This window comes from Triturus cristatus, chromosome 3_2 (assembly GCF_964204655.1).
Source record: "Triturus cristatus chromosome 3_2, aTriCri1.1, whole genome shotgun sequence".
NCBI lineage: Eukaryota > Metazoa > Chordata > Amphibia > Caudata > Salamandridae > Triturus > Triturus cristatus.
This window is the reverse complement of record NC_140584.1, coordinates 368803207-368828265: the sequence shown is the minus strand read 5'-3', so window position 1 is coordinate 368828265 and position 25059 is coordinate 368803207. Positions and strand designations below refer to the sequence as shown.

Here is a 25059-nt window from a genome sequence, read left to right as displayed (position 1 = left end):
GAGCCGCGCGGCCACTGAGGACATCAAAGCGCCCGTGAACACCATTTGCCACCCCCTTCCTGCTTGTTCCTTTTTTCCGGGCCTTTGCTCCTGAAAAGTGTCGACTCGTTTGAAATGCTGGAATGTATCAGTTGGAAACTGTGCGGGTCTTATAACTATCACACTACTCGTAACTCTGATCCCTGTGCATAAACATATTTGTATAGGAATCCGAATTTAGTGCTTAGCACACAATGGGGGCCATACACAGTATGTGCGGGAGAAGGTGCGTGCCCTGCCAAGTTTGAGAACAGCAAGACTCATTTTGATGCCACAGTAACAGAGAAGCTACCAGCGACATCTCACGCGCTTCTCTCCGCGGATAGAATATTTAAATTTGCATTCGTGTGTTTTTAATCCCGCCGAGCACATTTCGGCACAGCGCACCTCAACTGCTACTGTTATGATTATCCCAAAACGGACAGTGAACCTATGACGGGAGGAGTGTTTTATACTAGCTGCAAAGCCATCATTGAAATATACACCATTGGAAATTTTCCACTTCACCATCTCCCACAGGCATACAACCATAGCACCATTGCATTTATTGCTTTCGTGTTGTCCATATTTTGCCAGCTCTGTATCTCCTTGACACACTTTCACACAGTAACAACTGGCACGTACTAGGATGTGGTGCCAGAGTTGCCCACTCGGGAGCTGGGGATCCGGCTTTGAGTCTCGGCGTCGGTGCAACCTCATGTGATTCTGGGCAAATCACTTAATCTCCCCGGGCCCATGGACAGCATCTGGATACTCTCACGGGTGATAAGCCCCGCTGTTAAATCATCTACAAACTTTAACTTTGAATGTGACCGTCCCTCTGTGCGTTCTGTAGAGAGGCCAGTGATTGGATGCGCATGGTCTGAACCCTTTTATGAGGCACTCATGGGCACTGTAAGAACTCGCACTGCCTTCCTCCTCAGCCACAGAGCTCCAATTGTGCCCCGTCTTATATACCCACAACCTGAACATATGCAAACACCTGCCGTGACTCAGTTCATAGTATGTACTTTACAGAAGACCGAAGTTGCATGGAAAAAAACTACAGAAAACACAACTGGAACAAGCATTTGCAATGCAATAGGTCTCGCAGTTACACGAGTTAAAGCTATTGGCATTGTAAATGACAATGCCAATAGGCATTGTTATTTGCAATGTCAATAGCTCTAACTCGCGTAAATGCGAGACCTAATGCATTGCAAATGCTTGTTATAAATAGGGATCATTTCTGCACCCTTCCAAGTATAAGGGATAGCCATACCCAAAAGAATTGCATTAAAATATATCTTCAGATATGGGACCCAAACCGTTGGTTCACTTTTGAATAGATCCCCAGGGATCCTATCTAGACCAGGGGCTTTACCAGAAGAAAGACTCAGTAGGGCAACCTGGATTTCTGAAGAGATGCAGAGAAGTAAATCAGAATCCCCGACTTCAATAGGGGCTTGGGGAAATATGTTAATTAAAAAAGGTGAAGGTTCAACCACAGTGTCATTTATCGGGACACTAAAAAGGGTCTTAAAATGCCTCAACCAAACCTCCTCACTAAGACCAGGTGTTATGGCTGGGGATGCTTCACTTCTACCACACCTGACTAAGTTCCAGAAGGTCCTGGAATCATGACTATCCAGGGCGTCCTTTATATTAGCCCACCTGTCTACCTCCCAGTCTTTTTTAGCTATAGATGTAACGATTTTATACAAAGACCTAGCTCCTCTGATGCGATGAGACGTCCCATGTTTCACTTCCCATAGAAGGGCCCGTTTAGCATCCTTACAGCTAGAGTTATACCAATTGGCTCGTTTCCTTACCCAATTTGGCTTAGATTTTACCGAAATATAAAAAAAGCTAGCGGCCATTGAAAAAAGTTTGGAATGGATAGTCTCTAAGGCTTCAAAATTTAATGGACCCTGTCCGGCCTCCATAAGAATAGAAACTTCGGCTAAGTGAGTGACCACCTGTGAATAAAAAGCCGCAATATTGTTTGGGGTAGACAGAAACTTAGCCCACCTGATGCGACGACCACCAGCCACCGCTAATAGATTGGGTACTGAAGATTGAGCTACAGTCCCTAGGGCTCGAGCTGGATCCAGATGGTATAAGAATTCCAAACTGAGGAGATTATGGTCACTATCAGTCCTGTCCACTATGGTAAGTGATTTAAGATAGGACCAAAACTCCACAGAAACCAAGATGTAATCAATGGTTGAACTTTTGCCCAGTCTATTATAAGTGTGCTTCCCGGGGGTGTCTGGGGCAAGTCTACCATTAAAAGCTCGCAATGAATAAGATACTACGAGCTTGTTAATCTCAATAGCCAGAGGTGTAAGACGCGGAGCAGGGTACATGAGACAGTCCTGAATATTCCAGGATAAATCTACCTCAGTAGTAACAGAGGATATGCCAACCAGGGGTTCAAAGTGGCAGTTGAAATCACCACCAATGATCTTATATGGGAGTGCAGAAAACAAAATCAGAAGGTCATTGAGGGCATTAAGAATGGTGAAACCTAGATGTGAAGGAGTGGGGCGTAAGTAGATATTAATTACTAGTATCGAAGTACCATCCCCGAACTTCAGAATTATACAGAGAATATCAGAGGATTGGGAATCAATAACACTAACTGTACACCCCAAATGGGTAGCCACCCAAGTACATAGTCCCCCCGAGGGACGCCCCCTGGGTCCCTGCACTACCGGGACATTATAAGAAGCAAAACCAACCTTGACCGGAGAGGTCGTCACCCAAGTCTCTTGGAAGAGACAGATCGTAATTATCTATCAGTGTCTCCCAGTCAGGGTTGGAGAGTTTGGTACCCAGCCCCGCTACATTCCATGACCCTATTAAGGAGCCAGAGTGTGCATCGTCGGAGGAGCTAAGAGATACAATCTCTGAGCTCACAAAATGACCACGGTGAGGTGTTGGAGACAAACCTACATCATCATCGAAAATACCAATAATGGAGCCAGGGGGAGTCACAGGTGATTTGGCTGCGCAAACCATAGAAAAACCTCCCTCTGCACTCTCCCCCCTCCAACTTAGGGATATTAGGCCGACCATAAGGTGGACCAGTTGCTCCCACAAAGGGAACTAGTCAAGCCTCGTTGTCCAAACAACCAAAAGAGTTGGCAACGGGAATACTATAGGTAACAGTGTGTGGGCCAGAGTGGGGGTTCCTTAGATCAGACCTTGCCAGGCCAACTGGCCGTTGGTAAAAATAACTCAGAGGCATAGGTAAAATTAAACTCTGGGAAGACCGATCATGCCATTCAAGAATAAAATTGGCCACTCTGGGATCCCTGAAATTAATAATAACACAATCCCCTCCTTTATCTTTTTGATTCACTCCCAGCCAACCCACCCTTCGGGCAAACAAAATTTCCCCAGTACTCCCTCTTGGTAAAGATCTATAAGTATTTAACCAATGTGTAACCTTGTTCTTCAGTTCGTGATAGGATTCCTGGCGTGCGCCAGACAGGGGTGGAACACCAGTAAGAACCACCACATATGGCAAGGCCTCCGGAGGTAAGTGTGGAGAAAGTGATGGTGGAGGTTGCCCAGTACTATGAACATTCCCATCTTTAAATTGGGGTATAGAAACACTATCCTCTCTCCTCTTGCCCGATGTTGAATTAAAAAAAAGGTAGAAGAGGGTGGTGGCAAATTAGGAACAGGTAAAGACAGCCTAGAAAATAAAAGGGGGTCAGGGGCACTTAGACCTAGAGTGGAAGGAGGTATGGTCGTACTAGGTAATGCCCGTGCCCCACTATCGTTCACACCAGAAGGGCGAGCTGTAGAACTGGTACCTTGATGACTAGGCAAGAAAGTTACAGTGGGCTTGTGGGAAATCCCACTCCCAGAAGGGGCAGCCAAATGCCCAAATGGTTTACTATTAATTAGAGATACCACTCGATCAATCTTACTCATCAGAATTTTAAATTGAGAAGTAATGAGTGATTCCAGTTGGGTTTGTAAATCTATTACAAGATGGGTAGCCCATATCGGGGGTGCTAGAGGGGCAGACGGTTGTTTTGGACCCGTATTAAAAGATGTTCTGGGTGCAGGGTTATTCGTAGGAGGTTTAGTACATAGCTTGACCTTTTTTTTTCCCCCCGGGGTTTTTGGGTCCTAGGTGTCACTTGGAAAACCCGAGGTAGTGGTGTGGTGCTCGATAGAGTACCCACAGGGCTATCCACGAAGAGAGTTTGGGCACAGGGAAGCTCGGCAAAAGAGGATGCAAGAGAGAAGACCAAATTGTTGTCTATTGGAATAGAAACATTCCCAAGAGTTAACCCCTTCGGTGCTCATGACGGAATGGTTCCGTCATGACCCACGGTTGAGCTGTGCTCATGACGGAACCATTCCGTCATGACCACACCCGCGCAAGATTCCGTCAGCACAGCGGCGGAATCTGCGCAGCATCGAAGGGGTTAAAGAAGAAATTAAACTTGGGGTCAGAGACAAGCGTCGCTCAGTATTTTCAAATTGCATTTGCCACCATCCCTATAGTTTTTTGCAACATTTTATCAATTGCCGTAAGGCTTGGAACAGGGGTAATAAGAGGCACATTTTGTCTGGTACAAGGGCGACTAGTCACTACTTTAGTTTTAAAGGGGTTTTGGGGTGGTGCACCACCAGGTAAGTTTACCAGTAAATTACACCAAGTGGTCTGTAGTTGGTATATAAACAAAGTCTTTATTTTAATTCAATTGTTGACACAGAGCCTCAGCCAACGCGTTTCGTTCAATAAAGAACTTCGTCAGGGCTGGAAAGATGCAAAGAAACATACAATAAATAAACGCACTATACAAAACATTTAAAATACATATAAAAGACATCAAGTATGGAAAGAAAAAAACTTATTTATAAATGTTATCTTGAACAAACTGAAAATGAAAGCACAGGACACATCAGGAATATACTTTGTCTTGTTGATATGTCGAACAACACACTTCCAAGAGAAACTGATGTACAACCCTACACAAAAGAATATTACGTAATTCAATATGCAGGGATGCACAGCTGTGACATCATGTTTCTAATTCTAATGTGGATACGCTTTCAAATTACTAAAAGTGAATGGTTTAGTAGGGGTGTCCCTATCTGAAACCTCATATGCGTGACAAGAATATGTGTCTGTCTATCCCTTCTTACCCCATGATATGAAGATGATTGTCTCATGAGCAGGGAAGGAGAGGGGAGGGGGAGAGAAGAGGCAGGGGGGAGGGTACTAGACAGGTGTGTATCCGTGAGATAGGACACATGGGGAACACGTACCATGAGTAACGATGCAAGTGCAATCCAATAGCGCCGGAGTTCATGTGAACCAGGAGTCGTCTCTCGGTTTACCCATTATCTCAAGCCTATTAGTTCTCGATGTAGCCCGGTACCACACTCTGAAAGCAAGAACCAGTAAAACAATATAACATCCCTCGGTTGTTATACCAAATTATTCGAAACAATTGGCAACACCAAAATGAGAGGTGAAATGAGTACACCCTAATTATGATTTAAACAAACCCCAAGCAGGACATTAGATCTCATAGGAATATTCTCGCTCACACAGCCGAAAGGGACTGGCCCAGCCTCCTTCGGCCTCTGACGGCCTCTGACGGCCTAGGACGGCCTCGGACGGCCTAGGACGGCCTAGGACGGCCTAGGACGGCCTAGGACGGCCTAGGACGGCTTGTCCCGCGCGCGTCCCGCGGGACGAGGTTCCACACAGTCCTTTATGCGCCCCCTGGCGCATGGGAATTGCGTGATCCGCATCGTCCGAAGCAGCGTGAATGTTGGGGGATGTAGTCCGGGCGTACCATACAGCGGAGCAAAGCCCGGCTGTAGAGGGTATCACCGGTGGTAGCGAAGCCAAGCCCGGCTGAAAAAGAAAGTCACCAGGGGTAACGAAAGCAAATGTGTCCAGAAGGGGTTACCCAAATTATACAGCACAAGGGCCTCAGCCCCACACAGTCCTTTATGCGCCCCCTGGCGCCTGGGAATTGCGTGATCCGCGTCGTCCAAAGCAGCGTGAATGCTGGGGGATGTAGTCCGGGCGTACCATACAGCGGAGCAAAGCCCAGCTGTAGAGGGTATCACCGGTGGTAGCGGAGCCAAGCCCGGCAAGCAAGGCACAGCTGATAGGAGATGTCAGAGGGGTGGCCCAGCCCGGAATCTGACAGCCCCGGACGGGCGCAGACTGGCCCGCCCTTGTTCCGGGCTTCGTCCGCGCGAGTCCTGCGTCGCGGTGGGAGAGGCTGCGGTATGAGCGCGTTGGCCACGCCTCCTCCTTACTCGCGGCAGCTGCGGGGAACGGCAGGGACAGCGGTGCACTCTGGGGGTTGCAGTCCACCCCAGAATGTACAAACCAGCATGGATGGTGCGGCGGGGATAGCGTTGACCCTGGGACCCTTGTCCCACCAGGGGTGCTTAGCAGGATGATCCTGGTGTAGGCGAGCAGCAAAAGAACACCACCAAACAGGCAAAGAAACTCCCCATTAAAGTAAGTGGGACAACGTAGGAAGTAATGTAGTCCCTGTGAAGGCAAGGCAATTGCAGGTATGCGCAGTCACTTCAATTGTCCTCTGTAACACTGGCTCCTGACTGCCACAGATGCCGTAGCCCTTGCCTTTGCTAAAAGTACCCGGCCAACGAGGAGTTCAGGTGAGAACCGGGGGTCTGAACGCACTCAACAGACCTCCGCCTGCCGCTCCTGTTGCGTTTATTCGAGGCTCAATTACGGCCCAATCTGAGCTGAACTGCGGTCCGTTTGCCCCCCGTTTACCCTCCCGATAAGGGAGCCTGGTGCTGGAGCCCGGTAACAAAGCCAAGATTAAGCTGGACGGAGGGTACAGGGGCCGTAGCAGTTTCGGCGTTTCCCTGCTCCTTCCTCCTGCTCACAATTATTTTATTTTAGTTGCTTCCTGCCAGAACTTGCATTTGCAATAATTATCAATGAAGTCTCTCGTTTTAAATTTTAAAAAAACAAAAAAACAGCGGAGCGTTCAGTGAAATTTAAGTACGGTCCTTGGTAACACCAAGAACTCGAGCAGATTTAACACTAGAAACGCCCATCCTGGCTATCAATACGGCTGTGATTTAGTCTTTTGGCTGCAGGATCTGTCAGGCATGGATTATCTTTACGGAGGGAGCCGTGCCAAACACAAGACTGCCTGTGCCTGTCCATGACCGCCCAGAAGTAGGGGCTATCTGGCACGGTTACAATGGAGGCCTGTCGACATCACCCTGCAGCTCATGCTTGCATTGTGCAGCTTGGCATGATGCTTGCCCAGAGCCCTCAACCTGCGCACACTGGGTGCACTCGCCAGCACAGGGTTAACACCCTGTACAAATGTGTGCTGGTTAATCAAATCGCTCCCAAGAGATTACGAATATTATGACCGCAGATAATTTTGATGCCTTACTATTAACTGAAACACGGCTGACACTGCAGTAATGTCGTGTTCTAGTTTATCAACGCACATACACTGTAGCTACTTCACATGAAAGAGCAACACCAAAGTAACCAATGTAGAGATTAAAAGGAAAAGTTAAAATAATGCATGCAATGAAAATCACAGGTTAAATTACAAGGGCCTTGAGGGTTTATTTTTGGACGATAGGGAGGGAGGGAGGCGCTCTCCTGGACCTCAAGCGGAAGATTGTTCCATTCCCTGGCAGCGGTAAACTAAAAGGCTCTCTCGCCAAATGAAACTATTTGAGTCTTAGGGATGTTCAGTAAAAGTTGGTCTCATGGAACATAAAGTCCAATTGGTAGTATATATACCTGAAATTTAGCTGCGATAAAATTATAGGAAGCCGAGTAGATGGAGTGATGTACAATAATATGTGAATTAGGAGACAATTCTATTCCTGGCTTGGAGCCAATGGCAAGATCTCTAAATAGGTATATGATATGATATATGATGACTGCAGTGGTATGGTTATCAATCTTCCTGCAGCATTTTCTACAAGTTGAAGAAGCTGAAGTAGTTGATATGGCAGATTCAGGTAGATGGAATTATCCTAGTGAAAACGTGATTGTATGTGGTCCAACGAAACATGGAGGGCAAATAAAAGGGAGAAGCTTTCTCAATCGTTTCATGTGCCAGAAACAAGAGCGGACAACTTTAGAAACCTACATTTTCAAGAATTACTAGGAGAACAGATAGATTTTAATACGGGAACTGACAGAAAAAAAAACTATTCATTCTATGAGGATGTAGATTTCTTGGACTGTGTAGAACTTTATCCTCATCAAACGGTGCGTCTTGACAAAAGTTAATATGTACACATAAAAAACAAAGAAAAAAAAAAAAAAAAAAGGGGGAAAAGTATGCCATCCTGCGGTAACCCATATTTGATAGGAGTTTCTTGGGCATAAAAGGAGGGAAACATAATGACAGATCTTTACGACCAGGACTCTAGCCATTTCAAGTCGAGGTCGTCCAGGCAAGTGGCATGTAATCTACTTATGAGTAAGGGGGAAGTCTGTGGTGTTGAAGGACTCAAGATATCTAACAGAATCGGTGCCCTGACACCACCAGTATCAGAAGAGCACCCAGTATGGAGACCCATCACCGGTTCAGCGCGATGGCAATATGCAATGGCATATTGTTGGACACTACATGGGTAAGCTGTGGGTGAGGATCACTTTTCCACGATTTCCCCAGTACAAGAAAGTGGAGATATGGGACGAAAGTTATAGAGTTTATCAGAAGAGAAAGTGAGCTTTATCAACGGCGGTTTTAATCACATATTACGATGGCCAAATGCCAGTATGTTAATTCTTTAGTCAGACCACGACTAAACTGTTTCATGAGTTTGCAGGACAAATATTAGATGGGAAGTTTGTAGGTCTTGTGGATATTTTTCATATCTCACTAGGGATGCCCTTCCTGAAACAGGTGCGACTATAGTCACGGGGGGGCGTGGCTTGCCACGGAGAGAAATGGCCGCTTGATCAAGCGGCTCCGTCGGACCACCTAGACTCTCCCCTATAAATCCGTACACATATCCGCAATTAAGGCGTGAAAGTGGCCCCCACGACTGCCTCAGTGCTAGTAGGGCAATATCTGCCCGGTAAAACAGCGACAGACCCGCCGCGGAGGCGGAACAGAACGGGGCCTGCTGGAGACTGCTCTCCCCGGGCTCGAGTGGAGGTGAGGGAGCACATGACGTAGCAGGCAGCAAGGCGGACTGACGACGTGACTAGCCCTTCACGCTGACGTGGAACAACGGTCGGAGCCACACGATACCCAAAGGACTGGGGTGGAGAGAAGCCACAGAGCGGCTGACCGGACTGCGCGACTCGCAAGCAGGGCTAACAAGTAGTGAGAGCCCACCGATGGCAGAGCTAAGCGTACGTGATTGACCAAGGGCGAGGTCAACAACCATGAGCGCCGGAATTTTAACAAAGGCGAGCTGCATTACATCAGTGATGAGGTGAGATATTGGAAGTACCGGTAGTGACCGGAAAAGGAGAAAAAAAAAAAACATTTTAGTGAAGGGTGCGCAACACAGAGAAACAAAAGTGCGTGGCTGTGGCCTGGACCCCGGGGGCGAGCCGCAAGAACCCATAAATAGAAAACCAAAGCACATGTCTGAGTGGCGGCAACCTGAGGGAGAGGTCAGGACCAATACTCCAAGTCCCAAACAGGGTACATGAGTATACGCCACACAAGCAGAGACACGAAGCAGAATACTGTCGGGGGCCGAAAGTGAAAGCCAGGCTGGAAATACAAAGGACAGATCGGAGGGGCCCTCCTTCGGCAAGAGGGGTGGCACATGCAGAGTGCCCATACATCAAAACAAACTCCCTACTGAGGCGCCCTTTTGGGGGATCCTCTGCCGCGATACCTCAGTTTAGGGTGAAGACAAGGGAGGTGGTACATTGGAGGCACTGGACCTACATTACTAAAACTGGTCTTGCCAGCCGTGATTACTCCAAGAGTGAGTATGACGGGGGGCAGAGATACGTGTGCTCCCCACCAGATGAAGCTGGACAAATAGGCTTGTCCCAAGATCCAAATGACCAGCTCAGAATGTGCAGAAGAAAACTGGCAACAAACGGGGAGGTCCCAGACAGCGACCTCAGAACCCACACTGGCCACAATACGGATGAAAACTGACTTGGGTGGGAAAATTGACGTCGTCACCACGGAGGTGTCGCTGCTCAGAGAGGGCCTCCGCAACATGAAGGTTCGAGGAGCGGAGGTAGAAGGTACGACAACAGAGCTGATCGCAGACACAAAGACCCTACAGAAGCAAGTCAAAGAGCTGGCTCAAACGGCGAGGGAACTGGAAGATAAGTTGGAAGATCAAGAAGGGTGCTTCTGCCGAAATAATGTCCGCATAATTGGGGTACCGGAAAGGGCGGAAGGGCAGGCAGTGAATCTATTTGTGGAAGACCTTATAACTAAGTCACTGCAGCCTAGAGGACTATCAAAATTCTTCGCAGTGGAGCGGGCCCACAGAGTCCCGGGAGTGCGGCCAAGGCCGGGCGCCCCACCACGACCTATAATAGCGAGACCGTTTAATTACAGAGACTGGGATGTAATCATTCAGGCGGCCAGAAATGCCCCAACACTGAAGTTCGAAAACGCCCTTATCAGCTTTTCTCCTGATTTCACACAGAAAGTGCAGCAAAAGCAGCAAAACTTTTTGGAAATTAAAAATAATCTACTGGCACAAGATATTAACTACTCTACGCTTTTTCCGGCAACCCATAGGGTAATAGAGGGCAAGATATGGAGATTCACAACCCCAGATGAATCAGAGGACTGGCAAGATGGCTGGAGAATGGTCGCAAAACCAAGAAAGATGGAAAGGCACACCGGCACCAGAGGTAGCAGCAAGGGACTCAGACTCGGAGTCGTTGACTGAATGCAGACAGGAAGCAGAACACTCTTCGCAGACGCGGAGGGACAATCCTGGGAGAGATTCTATAGGGAGTGAGATTCCGGAACGGTCTATAAACTCAGACTTGGCGACCAGAACCGCAACAACTTGTGGCCTCGTTGAGCATGGAACATACATACAGATAAGATCTAGGTCTTTAACTAGGAAAAAGAAATGTAGTATATGTGGTTTATTATGCTTTAGCGTGAACTGAGATAGCACTGCCGTGATGCATCTTGAGGTGGGGGGCGGGGGGGGTGGGGGGGGGGGTGGGGTGGAGGAAATGACGGACCCTCAGACCACGGGCCAACTCAAGTTGATGTTATTAGGGGGCAACAGACACTCTGCAAATTGGGGCGGGGGTCTAACCCCCAGTGCAGGGCAGCAGGGAGTGGGAAGTTCACGTTTCCACTGCCACCAGAGAGAGGGCACAGTTAGTATGTTGTTCAAGTTAATAACCTGGCAGGAATTAGGAATGGATTGTCGTATACCAAAAAGACAGGAATGGAGAGATATATCCCCCGTATACATATGGCAGGACGTATGTGCCCTTGATAACCAATTGCACACCAATGGTAGACCAAAGTCACAACACGGATAGGCCATTTGAATGTCAATGGCCTGGGACATAAAATAAAACGCACTGTATTCTTGTAATACCTCCACAGACCCAATCCTCATATAGAACTAATTCAGGAAACTCACCTCAAGGGCAACACATGTAAGGCATGTGACAGATTGGGTAAAAATAAGTGGCACAGCAAGATTTCCCTCGGATTTGGGATCCTGATTCGGACAGCACTCCCCTTCTTAGTGGGAAGAACCTGGTGCAACCAGATGGGTAGATACGTGGCTGTCACAAGACGATGGGAAAGTATGGTCCTTAACATTTGCTCAGAGTATGTACCACAGAGACTGCACACGGACACTCTGAAAGACCTGGGCGCAATGCTGGTAGAAACTCTGGGCAGAGTATTAAGAAGGGATGGGGGGGGGGGGGGAACATGAACGCAGCGATAGACCCAGAGATAGAGAGAGGGCGCCCAATCCATTGCGAGATTTTGCCAGAGCAATGGGGTTAGTGGATCTATAGAGGCTACATAATCCAGGACAGGAAATATAAGTTTCATTCGGTCCCACACGGGGGAACTCACGTCTAGATTACGTGACACAAGACACAAATGCACACTGGTTCAAGGGGGACAGAACACAAAGCGAGGGGAATTCCAGATCACTCCCCAGTAGAAACACTATTTAAAGGGCCCACAAGAAACGATACCCTACCCCCCCAGACTTGACCCATGGCTTTTCCAAGAAACAGGTCTGAGACAAAATAGGTGAGCGTACAGATCAATATTTCCAAGATAATGCAGGAACAGTAGACTCTGTCTGTACACTATGGGAGGCATACAAGACTGTGATTAGAGGACATGTTCAGGATATAGTGGGAGGGAAAAAGAAGGAATGAAAAATCCAACATGATGCACTAGAGAAAACTATTATACAATTGGAAAGAGAGGCAGTGGGAAAAAGTGAAGCTGCGGCACAGGCCAGACAGCAAATGAGAGTTAAACAAAAAGGAAAGAAATATAGTTGAATAGGCCTCCAAGAAATATGCAAGAGCAACCCAAAGGCGACTGTATGAAGTGGGTGAAAAAGCGAACAAATGGTTGGCTTGGTTGGAAAAAAGAGATAAGGAACAGAGTTGGGTTTTGGAGATACATACTCCACCGTCCGAGATTAAAAAGACGGGCGAGGAAATCGCCACAGTGTTTGCGGTTCACTATGAGGCCCTATATAAACCCATGTCCACCAGATCGACGGAGAACTGTGTGGAATTACTAAGATATCCCGGTCGCATGCCATTCTAGTGAGGATAGCAAAGCGCTGGATGAGGAACTCACGACAGAGGACACAGCAAGGGCGTTAAAATTCCTAAAATCAAGGTAAAGCAGCCAGCCAATAAAGGAGTGGCCTCGAAAAGTGGCCCCACATATGCTAAACATGTACAATGAAGCTCTCAGACATAGCCAATACTACATTAACTCGACAATGGGAGTTAGGAAAACACATCAAAACCCCCGAGTTATTAGGGGCAACAGCGCAACTAAAATTCCCAGCCACATTGAAAGTTATGTGGAAGAATAAAATGCATAACTTTAGGGAAGTTAATGAGGTTGAGAGCCTAATAGATCACATAAAAAGTCAAAAAGACACAGTTTTAAAAAGAGTAAGGAACGCCAGAGCTCCAAGGGGGTGCAAATGCGATACCCCATAGGGAAGACGGGAGGGTTTCCTAGGGTGGGAGGAGGGGTTCAACAAGAGACACGCACACTTTCACTTGTAAATAGTAGCACTGGGTGGGGAGCATTAGGGAAAAAAATCTATAAATAAATTAACCTCATACATGGCATAGCTAGACAACAAAAGAAAGAGGCCCTAAACACCAAGAGTAAGGACAAGGGGGCAGAAGAAATTGAATAATCTTAAAATAATATCATGGAATGTTAATGGGTTGAGAGTACATAAAAGAAGAAGAAAGATTCTAGAATTTATTAAAATGTCTGACAATAACACAATTATACTGCAAGAAACACATTTACGGGAAGAGGAATGGGAAAACATTCTTAAACAAAACAAATGGATAACACATATGGTATGCACTCCGCAATCGTGTAATGTTAAGGGAGTGGCTATATTATTTTAAAAAACAGTCTAATACTAAGATAGAGGATTAGAAGGTAGACAAAGGGGGGAGATGGGTAATTGTGAACGTTAAAAATAGATGAATTAGGTCTCACGCTGGTAGGATACTATGGTCCTAATGTAGATGACCCTTCCCCTCTAAATGAATTATATAGACATCTATTAGATACTAGAAATAATATAATTATGGCAGGAGATTTTAAGATTTAAATGGACCCACTACTTGATAGATCGTCCTCACAGCACATCATAAGAGCTCCAAAAATGAGAAAAAGTGTTCATCAATTGATAAAGAACCTAGGTTTAGTGGATATGTGGAGGCTCACTGCAGGAAATAAAAGAGAATTCACATACCATAATAAAAAATATTCACACGCCTCAGGGATTGATTTAATTTTGCTAAGTGAGAGAATAAGAGAGGAACATCAACCAGAACACTTGTCAGACCATGCTGCAGTGAGGTTAGAAATGTGAATGAGGGGTAATGTAACTGATCGGAGATGGACTCTAGATAGAACACTCTTGGGTAAACATGAAGTGGGGATTACACTAAAGAATTGCATTTTTTTAGATCAATCTAAATTCAGCGCCACTACATACAGTTTGGGACACCTTCAAAGCCTACCTGCGGGGGAGACTGATAAGTCATGCTGCTTTTTACAGAAAAGAAGGGGAAAAACTATTAAAATATATGAAGAAAAGATTAAAATAGCACAAGAAAACCTTATAAATTGTCGAAGTATCGCCAAAAGACTAGAATTACAGAATAAGTTAAATGAGGCCAAAGCACAATTGGTAGAACACCTGGAAGGGAAGATCAAAGAACGATGGGAAGCCAGTAAATTGGCCCATTACGAACATGGGGGAAGGTTGTGGGAAACTCCTCGCATGGAAGGTAAAGCATGACCAGTTGAGAGGCGAGATTAGGAAAATACAAGAAGGAGCCACTCACAAACCTTGCGAGGACAACGCTAGCATAGGTAAGGCATTTGGCAATTTTTTCCAAGAGTTATACACGGAAGAGAAAAGATTCACAATCAAACTTAGATCAGTGGTCGAAACAGGATCCCCTACTGGCCATAAATATAGAACAGCAAGAAACTCTAAATCAGAAAATCACTATTTTAGAGATAGAAAAAGTAATCTACAATTTAAAGAAGGGAAAAGCTGCAGGACCAAATGGTCGCCCCAATGAAAATGTATAAAATTTTTAATGAGACACTAGCCCCTCTTCTACAAAAGTTATTTAACAATGTATATATATATACATATACATATACACACACACACACACACACACACACATCATGCTCCCATCCCACCTTCATGGTACGAGGCTGTAATCTCTAATATTAAAGCCTGGGAAAGACTCACTAAAATGTGAGTCATACAGGCCAATCTCATTATTAAATAGGGATTATAAAATTTTTACACAAATTTTGGCAACAAGGTTGGGGAAGATATTGGGGAACATTATACACCCTAGTCAAAAGGGTTTTCTGAAAAATAGACCGTTAAAGGACCAAACACATGAATTAATTACAGCCATTGATATAGCTACTACCACAAAAACGTCATTAACGGTAATAATGATAGATGCTGCTAAAGCATTCGATAGAGTAAACTGGCAATACTTATATGGAGTTATAAAATAAAATAACCTGGGGGATAACTTTTTAAATGCTATAAAATCTATATATGAACTACCAACAGCAAGGATAGCAGTAAATGGTGTACTCTCACCCAAAATTAAAATAGGTCGTGGGACACGGCAAGGCTGCCCCCTGTCCCCTTTATTATGTATATAGAGCCATTGGCTAGAAGAATAAGATCAGATACTGGGATCATCCCATTTAGATATTCAGATTGGGATATAAAAACTGACCTGTATGCAGAAGACTTGATGGTTTATACACCGAACCCAGGGACCGCAATGCCACATATAATGGAATTAATGGAAACATTTGGGGAAATATCTGGATATCTAGTAAATAAAGACAAAACGGAAATAATGACCTCGAATTGCCCAATAAATGCGCAACTAGAAAACCCAGAGATTAGATACCTGGGAATCAGGGTAACCAAGGACCTGGATAGTATAGCGTTTACCAACTTTAAGAAGCTCCACCTGGAAACCAAGACCTTACTAGAATCATGGATGCATCTTCCATTATCTATACTGGGTAGAACAAATTTGATCAAAATGATGATTCTCCCAAAGTTTGCGTTTATTTTTAATGCTCTACCAATACATTTTAAATCAGAACGTTGCAGAAATTACAAAGTGAACTGACCACCTTTGTATGGAAAAATAAAGCAGTAAGAATAGCATGGAAAAAATTACGGAAAAAGTGGAAGGGGGAATCACTCTGCCGGACTTCAAACTATATCATTGGGCTTTCTTTTTTAAAAATACTAGAAATCTTCTATTAGGTAATGCTCAAAATTCCATGCCACATCTGCAAGCAATGTAAAAAGAACTTACCAGAGGAAGGTAATTTCTTTCTATTTAATTATAGTCATCCTAAATAAAAAATAAAAAAAAAAGTCAGATTTAAAGTCTTGAAAGCTGCCTGTGAGATTTGGGTACAAATTAAACGAACTATGGGAATTCTGTATTACAGTAGTAAAGCTCCAATTTGGAACTCTCCAGGTACCCCAGAATGTCTCTCAGATATCTTAGCCCTCCCTTTATTGAGGGCAGGCGTAACAACTTGGGGAGAATTAATCGAAGGAGATTCTCTCATTCTTTGGGATGTACTTGTCTCAAAAACGAATCATACCTTGTCAAAATTTAAGTATGCTCAACTGGCGATCTGGAATGAACGACAGCTCAGTCCAGACTCAGAATGGGAGGGTGAATTCGTAAAAGATTTAGAATTCAAAAAGGAAGTGTCCAAGTGGTATTGGATGCTAGTGGAAGCAGAGGACAGCAAACTGCCAACACCAGCGGAGTTATGGAGTTCGGACATGACAGACGCGGATACCTACATTTTATGGTAAATGAAGCTCTTAACCAACGCGAGCTACCAACAGACCAGAGACTAGCGACGGTAGAGATCCCAAAACCGGGGAAACCACCAGAGGATTGTGGATCATACCAACCAATATCATTTCTAAATGTGGAAGCTAAGGTACTAGCAAAAGTACTGGCAAATAAGTTAAGTACGGTCATCACATCAGTGGTACACCCAGATCAATCCGGGTTAATGCCACATATGAGCACTAGGCTCAATCAGCAGAGTCTATATGGAGTGATGCACACTACCAAGACGAACCTGGAGAACGCTGCACTGCTGTTATTAGATGCACGGATGGCTGGGTTCAAACAGGAACGGCATGGTGAGAGAAAAAAAAAAAAAAAAACACGATGGATTTAGGCCCAGATCTCTGTACTGGGGTGAATGTATGACATTGTTCTGCATTCTGTCCATTAACTGTTGTTTTTGCATTTGTCACCCCGAGTGGGAAGGGCATGCCCAGATGTGGGTCCCGTGCTCTCCATGCCACTGGAATCAAGCTATCCTGGCTGACGTGGGGTGAAACCCCGAAACCGGTCCTAGGATGCTCGTTTCCAGTCCAGGGAGGACCTGGCTTGGCAGTTCGGGCTGGACTGTTTCCATGAGGCACAGGGTCAAGACTGATTTGCATATGGCTGGGTTCAAACTGGAACGGCACGGTGAGCAAAAAACGATAGATTTAGGCCCAGATCTCTATACTGGGGTGAATGTATGACATTGTTCTGCATTCTGTCCATCAACTGTTGTTTTTGCATTAGATGCACGGATGGCTTTCGACAATATAGAATGGCCATACTTACAGGCAGTACTGGAAAGGTTTAGATTTGGACCCAGGTTTCGTGTATGGGTACAACTCCTCTACGCGAATCCATTTGCGAGGATTAAGGTAAATGGAGTGATATCAAGGACGCTACAGCTTTACAAAGGCACAAGGCAGGGATGCCCGCTCTCACCAGTGCTGTTCGCGTTAGCGCTGGAGCCCTTGGCAGCCTGGGTCAGAATAGACCCATTAATCTGGGGAATAAGTGGGGGTTGAGAAGATATCCCTATATGCCGATGATATATTGCTATATGTCACCCACCCCAGATCATCGATAAACCAAATTATTCACCTATTCAAGATATAAAATCAACTGGAACAAATCACTGTTATACTTGTTGGCTGGGGCGACCCGGTTCTTGCCAAGCAGCGCAAGCTGCCTAGCAGTGCGAGACAAATTTAAGTATCTGGGCATTACAATATCAAAAGGAGATAATAAATTCATTGAAGATAACCTGCACCCCCAATTGGATAGACTGCGCTGGACATGCAACATTGGAGGGAGCTACCATGGACATTGATGGGACGCGCAGCCCTATTCAGGATTATGGCACTGCCCAGATTACTATATGCGCTGCAAAACACCCCGTGTAAAATACCCCCTAGTTTCTTTAAACAGATCGACGCAGAACTAAGGCTGCTACTGTGGGATGGAGTACAGGCTAGAATAGCCTTACAAAAGTTACAACGCAGTGTTTATGAGGGAGGGCTGGCAATTCCAGATATTAAAAAAATATTACTGGGCAGCACAGCCCAGGGGTGGGTATTTGCGGGGAGAGCGGAACCAGCATACAGAACTGACCATTACTATATGGGAGAGGAAGGATACCTCGTCACATTTTACCACCGGTGAACATGCGCCAAATTGTCTCCACATACACAGACGATACTACGTGTATCGAGGGAAGCCACCACATTTTTGTGTTGGAATGATAAATTGATTAGGAGAACGCCACCCTGGCACTCCGAACACCTGCGGGAAGTGGGCCACCTAAAGAGCTTCCAACAATGGCAAACAATTGGGATCGAATATCTGGGCAACATATGGAGGGAGCATGCAATGATAAGTTTTGCGGACCTGAAGTATGTGTTACTTACCTTCGGTAACGATGTATCTGGAAGAGACGTAGTCTAGCCGCGGATTCCTTAACTTCGAATTATCCCCAGGCGTCAGACTGGATCCGGAATTTTTTTTGCAGCAGCACCTCTGCGCGCCAGGGGACGGCGCCACATGATCCCGCCCGGACGTCTTCCACGGATGTGACGTTAGCGAGGTCATACAAGTCCCTCCCGGCGCGCTGACGTCAGTTTTCTTTGGAGAAACTTTTCCGTGGCACAACGCGGAGCCACCAACAAAACTGTGAAAGTATGGGAACAGTGTGCGATGGATAAAAAATCCGTGAGACAAAGAAATCGGATGGTGCATAACACCATCATACAGGACAGTATCAGACACGGTCTATTTACAAACCAAGAAGTAAAGGATAGAGCAACGCTGTGAGAGAACCCTGCAAAGCGAAGCGTGGACCCTCCCCAGAGGCTGAGTAACAAGAGAAGATTATTCCGACAGACAACGACAGACTGTTATTACATTGTAAAACTGTGTCAGCCCACAAGGGCGGAGCACAGGAAGAACAACAATCTACTGCAAAAAGGCATTACAAGAATGGCACTTATAGTAATGGAAAGCTGAAACACAGTCCAGCAGATCCCAAAATGACGACTGAACAGGAGACAAGATCCTCAAGTAGAAAGAGGAGGCGGGAGGGAGGGAAAGCAATAGGAGAAGATCCCAAGCCACCTGGAGGAAGGTGGCTGCATATTGTAAATCATAAAAGGGTTGCACCAAATTGAACACCTTGAATGAAGACCAGTGCCAACCGAAAGGAGGCAAAGCGGAGAAACCCACCTGGCAAGGTCCTCGCAGAACGGGGAGGATGGGTGGGCGTTAAGGAATCTGCGGCTAGACAACGTCTCTACCAGATAAATCGTTACTGAAGGTAAGTAACTACATCTGATAGAGACATCTAGATGCAGATTCCTTAACTTAGAAAAGATACCATAGCCATACCCCAAGGGGGGAGGTGGGTCTGCGAACGAATAATAGAAAGTGCCCGAAAGCACTATGCCGGCCACACAAGGACGGACTATGGGGAAAGCTGCGGCGTCAGCCACTGAGCAACCCAAGCAGCTCAGACAGCAAAAGACAACGGGAGGCACAGTATTACAAGACTGCCAGAATGGCGCGAGACCATACCCGTGTGAGCATGAGATGTAGAAACGGCACTAAGCCATACCCCAGAACTTTAGAGAGAGTACATAACGATGAACTACTCACAGAGCTTAATGGTGCACCAACGAAAGCTAGAGGGCAATATGGACGTGACCAGAGCCCAACAGGGGAGCCTTTGCAAGGAAGGCCGGACAGGCAGCATCCAGGGGGCAAGAAGGAACTGAGAAACATCTCAGAAGGACATGCGAGAACAGAAGACACGCCAAGTGCACCCTTAGTCACACGAAGATGATAGGGGCGGAGAGCACCACACTGAAGTACACCGAGGCGGACCACAACGATAGCATGCACATAGACAGCTATGGAGACCACAAAGTGGCTGAGCTAAGCAGAGTATGGGACTGCCCAACAAGTGAGTTGGATGTCCAAGGGGAGAACGCACCCACGGAAGACAGTAGCGCAGGACGCAGCACCTGGGACGACCTTCATCAGAGGAGATGTCCCGCAGGCAAACCAGACACAGAGGAGGGTAACACCCAAAGTAAAAAGTCACATCCGAAGTGGTATTCGAGGCACTGACGGTGCCTTTAGGAGCTGTGAAGAAGAACACACATAGCTGTTGAGAACAACATTAGATATCCAGCCCACCACCTCCGACCCGGAGGGAATATTGGGGGGGGGGGGGGGGGGGGGGGGGGGGGGGGTTCGAAAAGAAAAAAAAAAAAGCAGGCAGCTGCGGGTACGATAGGAGGACCCGCCTGATGCACCTGGGGCAGGAGGCAGCTTCATTTTGAAGCGTGTTGAAATACTCTGATAACGAGATAGAACAAGGAGAAAAACCCCTAGATGAGGCGAATGAGGTACACATGCAAGGCTCAAGCCAGGCGAGACCTGTGGCGCGTAGGAGACAGTGTCAGAAGGCACAACACTATAGACTGTCCAATGGTAAGCAAATAGGGTCAGTAGGCATAGGGAGCGCAAGGGAACTTCCACGCCTGCCTGGCGCAGAGCGGAGCTACACAATAGCATACAAGTACCCCACCTGGAGTATACCAAACCCCTAAGAAAAACAGGGGAACACCTCTTATGGTAAACCATAGTCAGAGGACAGAACAGAACAACCTGTGGAACACCGCCACAGTAGGCTTACTGCCAGCCCAAAAACACATAGTCCTACAGGCTGACGTTAAATGAAAGGGTAACAGACAACGCAAGACCTGCCAAGTACAGACCTATTGGGGAGGGCGAAAGCCCGCAAGGAGGCGCCGAACTGCCGAATCGGCGTGGGCATCAAACAAAAGGAGCCCATCAAAGGGCAGGTTCACAAGGCGTTCCCAGATATTCTCCGGGAAGACACCATCCCGTAACCAAGCATGGCGTCTTAGTGCAACCGAACCAGCCATAGCACGGCCTAAGGAGGAAGCAGTAGCTGAGGCAAAGAAGGAAAAGCAGCTGGAAGAATCAACCCCTGAACGTCTGGATGAACGAATAAGCAAAAACTGGATCGTTTGGAGAAGGGCGATGGCAATGCATGATAGAACGAGCCACCGGATCACCCGATGACGGCCGAGCCCAGGTGCCCAGAAGGGCATCATAAGAGAAGCTTCGAAAGGCAGAAGCGCCTCTACATTCCCCGAACCGTGGACGAGGACATCCAGAGAGTCAACAGGCAGAGGGACCGAAGGGGGCTGCATACTCAGAATGCGGGTGGCCATGGAGACAACTCTTAGAAATTACGCACCAGCCTCGGTAGCCCTCCGAGGAGGGGACAACAACTCATCTGTGGGTGAGGGCTGTAAATTGAGCCTCCCACCCCAAGGAGAGCTTCCAATGAATGGAGGATGAGCCCAATGTCCAAATGAAGGAAGCCCCATGGACGAATGAGGGTCCTGATGGGGTTCCTGAGGAAGCGGAGAATCCGCCAGAGCCACAAATTCCAAGGGGGGAGAGGCAATGACAGATCCGGCAGTGCCGGACGTTGGTGTGACGCTGAACTCCCCCCGGAAGCCTCCGGAGAGGAGTCAATGATCCGGCGGAGGCGGCGCCAGATGTCCTCGGTCGGTGCTGACTGCTTCGTCCGGCGCCGACTCTGCCTCAACCACAATAGGCTCCGGCGAAGGGAATGGTGCCGGAGCCGGGGAGGCAAGGCTTCGGTGCCGAACCGGCACCGGCTCAGCCTCCGAAAAGGCAACCGCCTGTCTGGAAGGCCGAGGAGGGCTCGGAGCAAAGCTGCGAGCACCAGCAACCACCTGCGACGCCACAGGGAGCCCCACTGCACTATGTAGTGCGGTAGGGGTGCTATGGGTCGAAGAGGGGGACCAAGCCGGGCCGCGCCCTGACGCCGCCATATCTCCATCATCCCTAGAGGCAAGGGGCTCAATCGGCACCGGGGGCGAACCCATCGGCGAGCCCATCAAAGAACCCACACGTAGTGGAGGATCCGACGACGCCCCAGGGAGAGGGGGAGACCCAAGGGAGGCCTGCAAGGCTGTGGCATAGGCTGCCATTTTGGTCCGAGTCGCCCCCACGCCCGGGCAAGGCGGATAGTGGAGGGAGGACTCCCAGGGGCGCACGTCCGGAGAGATCCGGGAACTAGTGCCCCCGACAACCGATGGAAAGGAGGTCGAGGACCTTGGCGACATGCGCCGGGACTTACCGGGAAGGGGCGAGCGACGCACATGAGAACCAGACGTCGACCAACGCCGCAAACGTAACTCACTGTCTCCGGGACCTGTCGCCGAAGAGGTGGCCAGGGGCCGTGTCGACTCCAACCGGGATAGGCGAGCCGAAAGTAACTTCATCCGGCGCTCCCGCCGGTGACGTCGGCTTGAGCTGTTGGCAGGCGTCGCAATCCGTTGAGTCGTGGTGTTCACCCAGACACCACATGCAGATAAGGTGTGGGTCTGTCGCGGACATTTGGTACATGTTTTAAAGCCCGAAGGCATCGCACACTGTTCCAGACGCGAAGGCGCCAAAAGGGGCCTGGAAACAAGCCAGAGGAACCGCTTACTCCGCATACTCATTGCACGCGGAAAAGAAGGAAACTGACGTCAGCGTGCTGGGTGGGACTTATATGACCTCGCTGACGTCACGTCTGTGGACAACATCAGGGCGGGGTCGTGTGGCGCCGTTGCCCGGCGCGCAGAGGTGCGGCTGCAAAAAAGATTCCAGATCCAGTCTGATGCCTGGGGATAATTCTAAGTTTAGAAATCTGCAGCTAGATGTCTCTATCAGATAGTGGAATACCAAATTTCTGACAAAGAGTTCCTTCGATACTTGCAGCTCAAACATGCCCTGGGGAGACCTGTCCCTGGGGGGGCAATTACCAGAGAATGCTCCACTGGAAGATAGACTGCTCATAGACCCACATGCATGAGAAAGCGGTCTCACTGGTGTATAAAAATATAATGAATAACCCTCCGGACCCCCTAGTAACACTTAGAGAAGCATGGACAATGGACCTAGGGACACTAGACGATGACGACTGGACAGAGGAGATACAGAGTCCGAGGTAGGTTACGATTAGTGCACGGTTCCGACTAATACAGCTACGCGTGCTCCATAGATCGTATGCCTCCAGAGTATTCCTACACCGCTTAGGACGCAGGGACACTGACCAATGTACAAGTGGCTGTGGGGAAATAGGCACCTTCTTCCACATCCTATGGGCATGTCCACAGATACAACAATTTTGGAAGAAAGCAATACAAGTCATGTCAGAAGTAATAGAGGGGGAGGTGCCACGCGAAGCCAAATGGCATATTACCTGTGTGTCGGGGGAAGAGAAATGGCCAAAACACGACAAGACAAAGCTCACAACAGCACAACAGCGGGCATTATAGCCAAACTAAATATAGCAAGGTAGTAGGGTGCGAACCAACCGCCAAGTATTGCAAAATGGAAATAAGACCTAGATTGGTGGTGTAGCGCCGAAAAGGTGGTGTTCCAGGGGCAGGGTTGCCTGAAAAGAAAAAAAAAAAATGGGACAACATTTGGGGGAAATGGATGCAATATAGAGGCCTGTGAATTAGTGGGGGGAGGGGGTAGTTACGGGTCACGGGTATAATGTGGTGGAAATATTCTGTATCAAAATGTACTGTGCCAAGACATATGTATGATATGATTTAAGCTGTACGTAACATGGAACGGGATGTGTAGATGATAACAATGTAAAAGTATGGAATTATATTTGATTAATGCACTGCCAGGTGCTGGTTATCTACTTAATAAAAAGAGTTTAAAAGAAAGTATAGTCACATTCCACTTGTACCAAAGAAGGTTGCAAAGAGAGATCCCACAGTTTAATACAAGTGCGAGTTGCGTTCTAATAGCTTCAATCTTTGTGGTAAAGAAGCTTTATAACTGATCACATTGCTCTTAGGAAGGTGTATTAACCAATGCAGCAGGAATGGATGTGAAAAGATCTTAGATTCCCTTGTGGGTTTGAAAGACTTGTTTAGCATCTTGTTTTGTTCTGCATATTTGTTGTTTGTTCCTCTGTAGAGATACATTTGCCAAGTTTTAACTGAATTTAGACAAAGCTGTATTAACATCTATGTATATATGTCTAATTTAGCTTGAAGTTGATAAAATAGGTGAAAAGCAGAATTAATGAAAGACAGAATGAGTTCCTACTACTTTTTGAACTCAAACGTTTTAGTCTTTGCTTTTCGAACTTTTGGTACCTTTAATAAAATGTAAATTAAAAAAACACAAATATGGTCTGAATAGGACATGGGAAATGTCCGTTTAGCATTAGGATGGGCTAGAAGAGAAATAAAGATAGAATCCAGAATATATCCTGAGGGATCCTCATTTATTAATACATGATTGAAATCTTTTAGATTTTTTTTTTTTTTTTTTTTTTAAACAGCAGCAGGTCCTTCTCAAGATTCTAGCCAATACCTGCAGCAGCCTATGACAACTGTTAGCTCATTTTTTTTTATAACAAACCACATACCTTCCTACATCTTCAAAGTTTGGCTGAAGTTTCTGCACTAGTATGGGGGGGGGTCGATATGTGAGGAGTAGATTTTGCTTCAAATGGTCCAGTTTACATTTATAGGCTAGCATTTTACCAAAGAAAGAACTCTCCAGGGCATTCTTATCTATCACAAATTGGTTTCCATACAGAACTGCCACTCTCCCACCTCTTGTATCAGAATGATACAGTTAGCCTACTTAGTGTGTCCATCATGTAGTCTAAATTCTCTGGTACCCATGTTTCAGAAAGGCAACAAAAATCAAGGTCAATAGGTCTCGCAAAGAGCAGCTATTTCACGACTTAGCAGACCTAAGCCGAGATTAAGTATGTCCACCCTGTAATATCATTTTTAAACAAAATCATT

General features: G+C 46.8%; 1 protein-coding gene across 2 annotated transcripts in view; it reads right to left on the bottom strand.

Moving 5' to 3' along the window:
- Positions 1–25059, bottom strand: part of YRDC (yrdC N6-threonylcarbamoyltransferase domain containing) — a 95423-nt gene that overhangs the window by 6462 nt on the left and 63902 nt on the right. The window contains exons 7-8 of one of the 2 annotated variants that reach the window (XR_014979903.1): positions 5317–5435; positions 4722–4804 (exon numbers count right to left, since the gene is read on the bottom strand). The exons of the other annotated variant lie outside the window; for it this stretch is intronic. The gene's annotated coding sequence lies outside the window, so the exon portion shown is untranslated. Of the gene's footprint in view, positions 1–4721; positions 4805–5316; positions 5436–25059 lie in introns of those variants that run through there. 2 annotated transcript variants of the gene reach the window in all.